The sequence below is a fragment of the Pagrus pagrus genome (assembly GCF_965226575.1).
Source record: "Pagrus pagrus genome assembly, chromosome: 3".
NCBI classification, from domain to species: domain Eukaryota; kingdom Metazoa; phylum Chordata; class Actinopteri; order Spariformes; family Sparidae; genus Pagrus; species Pagrus pagrus.
In genome coordinates this window covers 26288086-26300158 of record NC_140187.1, presented here as the reverse complement: position 1 = coordinate 26300158, position 12073 = coordinate 26288086, and the positions used below count along the sequence as shown (strand labels likewise).

Here is a 12073-nt window from a genome sequence, read left to right as displayed (position 1 = left end):
AGACATGAACATGCATGTGGACATACAGACGGACAGAAGGATGGTGTGTAACAAGCTTCTCATGTCTGATGCAGAGGCACTGTATGTGGAAAGCAGAGCAGCCTGAAGAGACATTAGGTAGCAGGCACATGACACGTACACTAACTTAATTGTTTTGGTAGTCAGCATGTGTCTTCGTCGCTGCCCCAATAAATTCATACAGACTCTGAATTTTAAGGGGTATGTCTGCATTTTATTTCGCAACTGCTACATCGAAAAAGACACACCCTCCTAACTTGAATCATGAACTATGTGACATGAAAAGAGACATAAAATAGGATGTTACTTATCTTCACTATCAAAGTACCGTTCCTTAGAAGTGATGAAGAGAACTTGGACGAGTCGGTGGGGTGAACATGGTGGCCACCTCGATCAGAGCACCGCAAGTTTTACGACTTCAACCTGGAACTGGATGTCATCTCCACTCCCTACCTCCCTCTTTTTCTCCCCTCTGCTTTTCCGTTTGCACTCACCAGCCTCCCCACCACCTCCATCAATGCTCATTCCCCCTCTGAGCTCCATGAAACTCTCCATCTCTTCATTCTCCCCCTCTCCACAACCCCTAATACTCCCACTCCTTCCTTGTCTCCCACTCCCCCAGTGTATTTGTTTTCCCATCAAATTGAATTAGCGGAATCAAAAGGTATCCCGACCATCCCCTCACAAAGTTGAGTTAGGGAGAGAGAGACATAGAAGATGAAAGGAAGTGGAGCGCAGTTCAGATGCAGGTCTCTTCATGTGTGTGCTGCACTGGGGGTTGACCTTTGCCTTGGCCTAACTAAAGAAGAATCCCCTAGAAGGATATTAAGGCTGTGAGATGGGACAGTATTTAGATAATAAAAACACACTAGCTCTGCTTTTACCCGCCATCAAGTTCAGTCACTCAGTAAGTTACTTGTTTACTGCCATGGAGCAAAAAGAGAACTTGTGCTTTGCAATGCCATGATGAAGCTTCAACTTAACTCTGAACTGTCTGAATTCTAATGATTACAGAGTCATAGTGAGTGTGCTATGTTAAGACCCACACGTGAACTTCCTCTTTTCATGGACAAATTCATAGAAATACCCCTGACAGGAAAAGGTGGGTACATTTAAACACCTGGTGAGCACTATTCACAGAAACCATTTGACACTCGAATAACTCTTAACACTTCTCAGATTAATCAACCATACCACGTAGTGATGATGCGATGATGCGACGATCTGATCTGCACAGCTTTGACAGGAATAACTGTCACTCAGTGAGAAGCAGAGCTGACAGCAGATAATCAGTGATGACCTCCGTTGACAGGAAACAACCGCATCCTGACCTGCCAGAATGCCAAATCTCACTGATGATCTCTCCAAATGTCAGAAATTACCCAGAAAGAGTCAGAAGTGTTTTGATCTTGCATCATTTTTGTCTCCCCCATGACCTATGTGGACCTTGAACGGCCTTCTGCTAGTTATAGCTGCATACCAAACTTGACTGAGGACATGGCTTTTCAAAGCAGTGAAAAAAAACAAAAAAACAGGAAGTGAGAAGTTCAAACAGGAAATACTTATGTTGTGCTATTAGGAGCAATTGAGACCATAGAGGTCTGACAGAGACAGTAAAAAGAGATTGATTGCGGGGTTTTTACAGTATTTAAGTGTAATTCTCTGCAAGGTTTCATCCTGTATGTAGTAAGAGCTGCCACTACTGAAATCAGTAACCACTGGCTTTGTTAATGTTAATCATTTGTTGAATTATTTGGGCTATTGCAAAGAAGGTCACGTTTTCATCTTTGTCTGTTTGTTTTTTTGGTGGTTGGTTTGTCAGCATGACAAAGAAACTACTGAATAGATTTCCACAAAACTTAGATGGAGGATGGGTCCTGGCCCAGAATAGACCCCTTTAACTTTTGGTGCGGATCTGGATGAAGGACTTTTTCCTCACTTTATTTAACACTGTGATGTATGGTGTTTTTGACACTTTTATGAATTTCTTAGGGAGTAATGCATGAATCTTGAAAATAATCAGGCACGATTAGGTGGCTGACTGAGTATAATTTGATAAAAGAAAAATCTGGATATAGTGAATTTGAATATATTTTAGTTGATATTGGCGGTCACGTCTGCTCGGTGAACACACAGAGAGCATGATCCTCCTGTACTAGTTCCTACACCGGCAATAGCAGAACAGGGAAAGCTACCAATTCCAGCGCTCCAGTGTGACGGCTTATACTACCAAACAGGCCAGCTGATGAAAAATGCTTGAAAAAAAGAAAGAGGCAAACAGAGCTGCCTCGAAATAAAGAAAGGAGTCATGCAAGTGTGACGACGTACAGAGGAGATTGCTAACTGCAAACAACAACAGTGCTTACAGCAGCTTCAAGCTTGATTGAATTAAAGGGGACTGTTGGGCCTTGGCAGAGGTATGCACTCTACTGAGTGCCATTCTAATTACTTAATAATAATACATTTTACAAAAAAACTTTTAAAAAATATAAATGTCAAAAAACTTAATTTGTCAATATGTTTTTACCTTTAGAAAGACTACTGTGAATATTTTACCAGCATCAATGGGATAGCGAATATGAAAGTAGAGAAGTGAAAGAGGGAAAGAAACAGGGAGAGTGTTTCATATTAGTCATCAGTGGCTGTAGATATACCTCATTGCCACAGTCTGTGGTTTTAAAAAAGGTTTCTGGGTAAAGTGTAGTAATAATGAAAGAGATTTATGAGTGCATAGAGTTACAGGTATTTGTGGCTGCTATGTTGTACTCCCAGATGATTACGTAACATTAAACTAAGACCATTATGACTTAGCATCACTCTTCTGGCCGGTCCACACGTTCTTTTCTACGGTAGTCAGGGCATGATCTGCTAAAGAAGTAGCTGTCAGACACAGGGTGTGGACATGCAGGGCACCCCTCCCTCAACTCACCCTGAAAACGAGGTCAGTCTCCTCTCACCTGGGACAGGGAGCATTCAGGATGTTCACCTGGGACAGGTAGTGTTCAGCTCTCATTCATGCCGTGTTCTGCCGGGCTGAGGCCCTCCTGCTCACCTGCTCCGACAGACAAATTCATCCCCACTGTCTAAGGACAAATGAGCCCATTCATCTGGAGGCTCCCATTGAAAAAAGCGGGGGGCAAGTACAGTACTAATGCCTGGGAGGGCTCAGGGGAGTGGGCGTCTGGACCTGCCATCCTCTTCCGCGCCCATATAATGTCCCTTGCCATTCCCAGCCCCCGCCCCGCTCCACTCGCTTTCACTGGCAGGTAACTGGAGAAAGGCGTGAGTGGGGGAGTCAAGGGCACCTTGGCCCGTGGCCAGGAGTGAGAGGATGGGGCCCAGGTGCCTACCCCTGGATGGATCCTCTGGACACTCCCACAGGGACTGATGACCAGACAGGGAACAGGAGGACTGTGGAGGACAGTAGAAGCCCACAGAGACCTGCCGAGCCCTGCTCAGAATCTCAAGCTGTTCAACTTGCTATTGTAGCCTGACGATGGTTGCTTCTGCGGTGGATTAAGTGACAGCGTTGCTCTCTGGCTGTCCTGAATTCACGTTGAAGTCTACTTAATTCTCATGGACCAGGTTGTTCACACAACAAAGCATAGCTACTCTTAATGCATTGAGGTATGTGCTAGATCACTTGCTTGCAGAATACACTCCTGATTATAACAAGTTTGCCTGTATGCGGAGGTACAACAGAGAAATGCTGACATGACTGCTAAATCTCAAAGAAGGAGCCAGCTAGCCAGGCCTCATTTCACTTCGGTGCATCTCTTCACTCATGCAGAAACAAGGCATGAGGTGAGGGCATTCCTAAAACCCTTTTCTCAGTGTTTATCTCCAGTAGGAGTTTTTGTTGTGTCTGGCTTTGTTTATCCAATACTTGTCAGGTTACTACAGATAGGCCGACACACACACACACACACACGCACACACACACACACACACACACACACACACACACACACACACACACACACACACACACACACACACAGAGGACAGTTTTAAGGAGAGGAAACAATAAATGAAACACAGTGAATTGCATTTAAAAAAAACCTAATATGGTGAAATTATTAAAGGACCACAAGGACATTTCAGAGGGAGATGAGAAAGATGATGATGATTATTTATTTTCTGAGGGGCAAAATTGGGGATGTGAGGAGCTTTATTAGATCCAAAGGGCTGATAAAAGAGAGAAAGAACGTTTTTGTTATTAGTGAATCAATGTTTTATTCTTTTCTAAAAGTAAGCAGACAGTTAGCGCTTTGTAATTGAGCCCCTCCTATTTTTTGATTACTAGGTCAGTAAAATCTGTTGCATGCATTACCTCAGTCACCTTAACATGCACGCCAGGAGAGACAACCTGCCCTTCGACCGTCCCTCCTTATTTAACTTTTGTTTTACTTTTTCAGGACAGGAGACATGTGCAGACCTGCAACCATTACACAGTAGATGCCAGAATTCAGTGGAGACAGAAATTATCAGAGACATCACACACGCATACACTCGCACACGCACTACAGGCCTATCTGTTGAGGATCGGTATGAAAAAGGCGTTGTGCTCACTCATTGGCTCGGTGGGATGTTGCAACCCCAGCGCCTAACTGGTCCTTATCTCCCCTGAGCAGACTGCGCAGCTTGATATGCATCTGTCATATTTGTCGGAAAGAAAAGACACCGCTGTGAGAGCACGATGAGTCAAAAAAAACGGGCCAGCGACATAAACTCACTTCCCTGCGGTTTCTGCATGACCGTGATCATTTGCTTGACGACTCCCTGGTTGAGGAGACAAACACGTCCCAACGTAATTTTACGAACGCATGATATTACGAACTTGTCTTAAAAGTGGATATCGTAGTGCACCTGATCACTCTGTGCTTTACATGCCTGAACAGGTGTACATTTTTATTGTCCTGTAAAAAATACACAGCCAAGAGCAGATTGTCATCATTCCATCATGACGACAGATAAGGCCCTGTCCTTTCGTCGTCACAGCGGCCTTGCATCGGCTCCATCAGCTGCTGTGGCTAGCGGAGCCTCTGACTGTGCGGGTCGGAGTGTCTATCTGAGGGCTATCTGACCTGATAAGAGCTGGAAAGAGACGGCAGAGCGACACGTTCACCACCGAGCTGCTCACAGCACTAAAGGCTGCGAAGAATATAGACAGAGTCCATGGTGAGAGGGTTGAAGTGTCAAAAACAGCTTCAACGTGCAGTGAAGATGCAGGCAAACAACAAGCTCAAAGTGATCCTTACCTCTCCTTCCAGTGGCTCTGGCTGTTAAAGGGGCCAAAGGTCATGTGGACAGGTATAATCTCTGTTCTCTTGCTCTGGTTGTGTTGAATCTCTTTCTCTGTGCTACGTTTATGCCTCTGATTGACTTTTAGCCTGCCAAACCATCATTAATTGGCATCGCACACACACACTCATACAAATGCATTATATACACACGCACTGATGCGTGCACACACACACAAATATAGAGCATCTAATCCAGCTAATCCACCCTGCCAGTTGAACAACTGGTAACATGTTTAATCACCCATGTAAAAATAAAGACAAGACCAAATTGACTGATAGAATTATTCCATTTACCCGTCTGATTAAAACATTTCACCACTGCCATGGTTCACTGGAGATCATCTGGAAAAAAGAGAACAACACATGAAAATTAATTAAAAGTCAGCGATGTAAACGGCTTCATTCAATTACTGGTGCAAGTAACAAGCTCTGTGGCATGATAACTGGCACGTACAGACGCATCAAATTAGCTTGGAAGAGAAATAGGAAATTGGGGAGCCACTTTAAAAACTTGGGGAAACTCTTTAAAAGGCCAGGAAAGACTTCTTGAAACAGGAGACACTTTCTCCAAACAAGGGAAGCACTCTCTGAAAGCGAAGAATGAGAAGTTTACGACACCAAGATATGTGTGCTGGACACAAGCCTGTTCAACCCTGGGTCATTTCCCAACAGCCTTTGCTCTCGATGTGACATCATAGGCCGTGAGGGGGGAGGTCAAAGTGAAGTGTGCTCAGACAGTAGGGTGCAGACCGAACTACGAGCGGACGGAGGCAGAGAAAGGCAGAGTGAGACAAAGGAAAAGTGTGGTGGCTGAGAGAGGGCTCTCTGATTCGTTTCCTTGGCAGGATGACAAAACCGTGCGGAATGCAGCGGAGAGGGGAAAGAGAAGTGATCAAGAGCTCAAGAACGAAAAGAGGGGGAAAAAATAGACGACAGACGAGGGGAGAGAGGCCTGCTGAATAAGCCTGGATGGCAGGGCCTTCCATTGATTCATTTCCCCTTTCCCACCCCATTATCATTCTCTGTTTCTCTCTACCACTCTCTTCTGTAACCATACAGCCATTAACTACAAACCTACTGTTCCTTTCGGCATTAAAAAGCATCTTTCTGACCTTGTCCGGGGGAATAAAATCAAGGTGAGTGGTTGCTCTCCTTATATCGACACATAGAGGTCTGTATATTGAAGACAGAGGAAATACGTACGTGCCCACATGTCAATGAAACCTACAAACAATTTAGACACACCAAAGGAGTGCACAGACTGTGCACACACACAAAGACACACACAATTACAGTGGAGAGGGCAACAGGCTGCCTCTGTCAGCCACATTTCACAGTGGCGTATCATGGCCAGGCGTACCAGGCCTGCGGCCAACCGCTGCTTATGCTCTGGGTAAACACTACCACCTCGCCTACATGGAGTTGTGCACACGCACACTCCCAACAGTGCCATCCAACACGCAAACCCAGTCACACACAGGATGTGTGATTAATGGAGTGTGAGCATTAGATATGACAGCATCACTAAGCCTCTGTGATAAAGAGCCACACACAGACACTGTTTCCTTTTTGTGCCCATCGCTTGTGTCCATCCTTTGTCCGCCGACTCTGGACTCCTGTCAAGCCACCTAGGGCATTTTGCTCACAAATACCACCTTGGCATAATGTTTCATTTTTAATTTGACAGTGATGAAATGCTCTGCCTCGGCAAAGTATTTTTAATACCTCCATTATACTTTACAGGCACCATACTGAATACTGGCAGCAGATCTAAATTTCGAGGACACACACACACACACACATAGTATCAAAGGACAGTGAGAAGTTCAAAATCTGTGTCCAAATTCCTCAGTGTGCATTAGATTTTTAATGGGTGCAACTGTTAAGCTCACATCGATATACTCTGTTCACAGCCCTGCCAGAAAAGTTTCCTCTGATATGTCGGTTCGCTCAGAAGACTGAACATTAGCTCCATGTTTACACAGTGCTAAGTCAGGTCATGAGTCATTTGCAGAGTTATCCAACTGTTTGAATGTAGTTTGGCTTCATTATATGCCCCTCATGTGACAGCAGTCAGCCAGAGTGCCCCCCTCTGCGGCTCCATAGCTCCTCTTCCCTCTTCTGCATCTTCTCATGCCCGTGTCTCGCCCCCACCCGCCCACCCCCCCACCTTCCACTGGCGCCTGTACGGTTAGTTAGGGATTGCCACAGGACATCATGTGACAAACAAGCAAACACACACAATCACGCCGCTGAGTGTTCGCGCACGGGCACGCACACACACAGCAGCAAGCATACAACCATGTAAACGACAAGCACCCACACATCCATTCGTCATTCTCCCTTCCATTGACTTTCATGTGGGCTAAGTTGAATGAGCAGTAGAGCGCTCCAACAATAGAATCCATTCTACTGGCAGCGGCGAGGCTGTGCGTCCATGAGTGTTAGTCCCAGCAGTGGCCAGACACACCTTGAGGCTAAATGTTATCACTTACTTACTGTAGTTATAGCCTTGCCAAATCTAGGATTTGTGACTTGTTTTTTTTTATGTCAGTTAATTTATGCTGTAATGAATCACTGTTTCAAAAGTATTTTTATGGTTTGTCCTTTAACGACTCCATTGCCATTAGTATTTCTGAGAAAGAAGACAGTTCAGGCTTCAAGCACTTTGATTTATTGGGGGAATTTCTCCCCTTTTTGTGACGTATGGTTGTTGGAACAACAGGAAATATTAATATCTTGAAAGGAAGCCATTATGAGGATAACACCCCCTTGATCCCCACACTCATTACTCGACCTCCTTACCTACAGTATCCAACGCGGCCTCCACCCACCCACTACCACCACCCCTCCTCACTTTCCCTCCTTGTCTGGCAGACCTCCAGCGTCTGAAACTCTAGACAGTGCTTGTTCTGCCCTTTCTACAAAATTTAGGAAGCCATTAGCAACATCAAATCATTACTTCAGGAAAAGGGAGAGAGCAACGACGAAAGGGAGAAAGAGAACAAGGGAAAGAACAAGACACACACACAAACGGGGAGAGATATCAGATTTCTCCTGCTCTCTGTCACTCCATTACAATAATGTGTAGGGACCCATTTTACTAATACATAATGGAATGATACCCATAAAAAACAGTGAACGAAAAATCCCTGACTAAGAGAGTTACTGCATGGGTGCAACAACACACACTCCCTGAAGGTAGGCCACATGTACAAAACTAAAAATAAAGTCACACAACTCAGATGTTTTAACGGAGTAACTGCAGAAACAACATCCTCAACCTATCACAACCCTGTGAAACACAAAAGAGATTAAAGGTGCAATTAATTTGAATTAATCTTCAGCATGATCGCTAACTGCAGCTCACTATTTTTGGCTGTAGCTAGCTGCTGTTAGCTCATTAGCTATGGAGCTAGTGGCCTAATTAGCTGACTGCAGTTTGCCTGGGCAGTGACCTTGGATCATGGGGGAGTCACCACAGGCAACAGGAATCAGCTTATCTGGGTCCAGCCACCACCCCGTGAGCGCAGCTGGACATCGAACTGGGACTGAACACAGCCTTGCAGACCAATGGATGCCAGTTTGAAGACAAATGATACAGTAAGGAGGTGATTTACAGCAGCTTGGATCAGGACTGTGACTCCTAAACTAGCAGTGATTTTGGGAAGACAAACCAAAACTGTTTTGGTGAGTTTTATTACCTCTACCAAGGAGGTTATGTTTTCACCTGTGTTTGTTTGTTTGTTTGTCTGATGGTTTGTCAGCAGGATTACACAAAAACTACGGAACAAATTTCCACCAAACTTGGATGGAGGATCGGTCTCAACCAAGGACAGACCCCATTCACTTTTGATGCTGGATGAAGGGACAGATCCGGATTTTTTTGTACTTTCTTTAACATTGTGAGAGAAGACATTTTTCAACATTTTGTTAATTTCTCAGGGAATAATGCATGTATATTCATTTTGATGGAGGTATACGCTCTACTGAGTGCAATTGTAGTCTTTTTTAATATTTTAAACTACATTTTTGGTAATTTCTTTCACATTACCCCTTTAAATAAAAAGGTAACAGAAACACAAATGAAACACAAAGTGATAGTACCACCTGTTACATTTACAATAAAGGCCACTGATTCCTCTTTTCAAGCCCTCCAATACTTCTGCTTTCCCCGACTCTCACTCTCACTCTCACTCTCTCTCTTTCTCGTTACTGCACTGTCACCCCAACTCTAATCCAGTTCAAATGTAAACAGGCTTAGGTCTTCATTCCTCACTTAAACCGTATCAAATGTATCAAAGCAGAGGCTCAGTGGTGTCCTTGGCTACAGAGGGGTCAGACCGGGGCCACACGGGGCCACACACTCTACTCAATTAGTCCGAGAGCCAGTTAGTCTGACTGACCGACACTGTGTGCGGTTCTGCTTGTGTGTATATGTGTGGTACACGGATACAGTACATGAACGTCCATAACTCTGTGTGTCTACATAGTGCAATATATAAGTGTGTAATCATATGTGAGTGTGTGTGACTGAATGTAAATGGCGCTGTGTACTGGGTTAATAGGTCAGTTCACGGTTATAAGGGGCATGAGTATGTGTATATAATCGAGTGTGTGTGTGTGTGTGTGTGAGAGAGAGACTGTGTGAGTGTGTGTGTGAGAGAGAGACTGTGTGAGTGTGTGTCGAGCAGAGACATGAAGTCTCAAAGCTGCATCAACCGAAAGGGGAAAATATGTGAAAGGTTGTCTGCAGGCTAAGAACAATAATGCAGTTTGTGTCTGCAGCAACATTATTTCTCTGGTTAAGTCAGCAGCCCTGGAGGAGTCCTCGATGGCCTTGAGAGCACATCGCCTTTGTTTTCCAGCTAGCCTGATTATTCTTCTTCTTTTTTTTTTTTCATTTTAAATATAATGCAGAATACAATCCCCTCTCAGTTGAGATACACATCATTTTACAATCTGATTACATCTTCTGCCTTTAAATTACTATTTAAAACAAGTGTCTTTAAGTAGGAGAAACCAGTTAATCACAAAGCCACAACTTGTTACCAGAGTTTACAAGTTTGCTTAAGATGCATAACCAAAGTAGTAAATATTCCATTTTGTTTCTGATTAAATCTACCATTGGTGACTCATTTTAAGAGATAATTTGGCCATTTATTTATTTTTCCTCAAGGGTAATTCTCGCTTCTCACATGAAATGGTTTTCCCAAGATAAAATCGTTGCATCTACCCTTTGACCCTTCTTATAGCATGTTGATGCATCCATGGTTGATACATACGTGGGAAAACTCTCATTATCTTGTTTTATCGTGGAACAGGAGGAGGAGAGGAAGGGTCCCAGGGGACTTTAATTACAATCAGTTTCCTTGTCAAGCTGCGATCTCATCGGCTACAAATATCTTATTGCTCACATCCACAAGCTTGAGCCAATTGGATACAATCAAACTAATTAGCAAGAGTGAAACCACAGTTCTGCCCCTCAATCAAATCCGGACTCACTGAATAAAAATAAAGTCTACATTTTTACTGAATCGTCATCAGAGCGATTTCTCCCTAATAAAATAACCTGTATCACTACACTCAACATATTTTCTTGGCTCTGGAGGTCCCTGAGGGGCCCTCTGGTATAAGGGACCCTCCTCCCAATCTCAATCCCAAACCCATCACTCTTCCTCAGGCACTCAACTGTCAATCTGACCCTGATCTGGGAACCCGGTCTTATCTGATTCCCCAGGGCTCCCTGGGGGGGGGGCAGGGGTAAAGGTGGGTCGTCCCAGCCAAGCCAAGCCAAGCCATGTCTACATACCTCCCCATAAACAATTAAACAGCTACCGCAAAACTTTGACCCGGAGATGTGTGCGACCTAAATGTGAGAATGTGTGTTTAATAGATAGTATAAAGTGGAAACATCACACAAAAGATGGGCACAGGGACCAAAATATGCTGCAAAGGTCAGAAAATTGGTGTAATTTTGTAAGAAATGTATTAGCTTCTAGCCATTTATGCCTATGAACTACAGACGACAATTATTAACCTGACGTATGACTGTTTAAACCATGAAGAGAAAAGAAGCAGCATCATAAATGTAAAAGTGGACCCCCTTTTATAGATAACAATACTTTCAGAACCAGAGGACAGGCATTTATCTGCTGCTTCAGAAGTAGAAACACATTTTTGATGGTAAAAATTATTTAAAGCGTTTTCTTTTTGAACGAGTGTTTTTGTTTTTACTCTTTTCAGCAAAATAATAATGCAACAACAATTCAATGACATTCTGAAACAGGTACTGATACTTCAATGCACCAGTGACTTCAGATGTGTCAAATTATTGAGACATGACTGCTTGTATTTAAAAGGGAAATTTCTTGAACATATTTTTAAGTTGCTAGCAGTTACCAGGTTAGATTCAGAGAAAACAGTCTCATCATATTAGATTCATTCTGTAGCTTTCAAATGTAAGAGGATATTCCTCAAAGGTGGAGTTTGCTGAGCTGTCGGTATCTAAAGTTTTGTTTTCTTTCATGTTGGCAGCGCATAGATTACATTTGTTTGTAGTATTTTCATGAGGGATGAAATGATATGACAGGCATAGCAGACACACACCATGTATTTGCAATGCTACAAAGTCATCTTCCTTGTTCTCTTTCCCCATGTCTCCGATCTCCTGTATCTCTACCATCAGCTGTCAAATTGAGGCAAAAAATAATCTTAAAAAAGCTGTATATAGAAACTATTCTCTTATA

The 12073-nt window shown here is 43.6% G+C and overlaps 1 long non-coding RNA gene across 2 annotated transcripts in view; it reads right to left on the bottom strand.

The window, feature by feature from the left end:
- The window catches only part of LOC311255219, an 80051-nt gene that overhangs the window by 22383 nt on the left and 45595 nt on the right, over window positions 1-12073 (bottom strand). Inside the window, exon 3 of one of the 2 annotated variants that reach the window (XR_014622339.1) lies at window positions 5621-5666. The exons of the other annotated variant lie outside the window; for it this stretch is intronic. This is a non-coding gene — a long non-coding RNA (uncharacterized lncRNA). Of the gene's footprint in view, window positions 1-5620; window positions 5667-12073 lie in introns of those variants that run through there. 2 annotated transcript variants of the gene reach the window in all.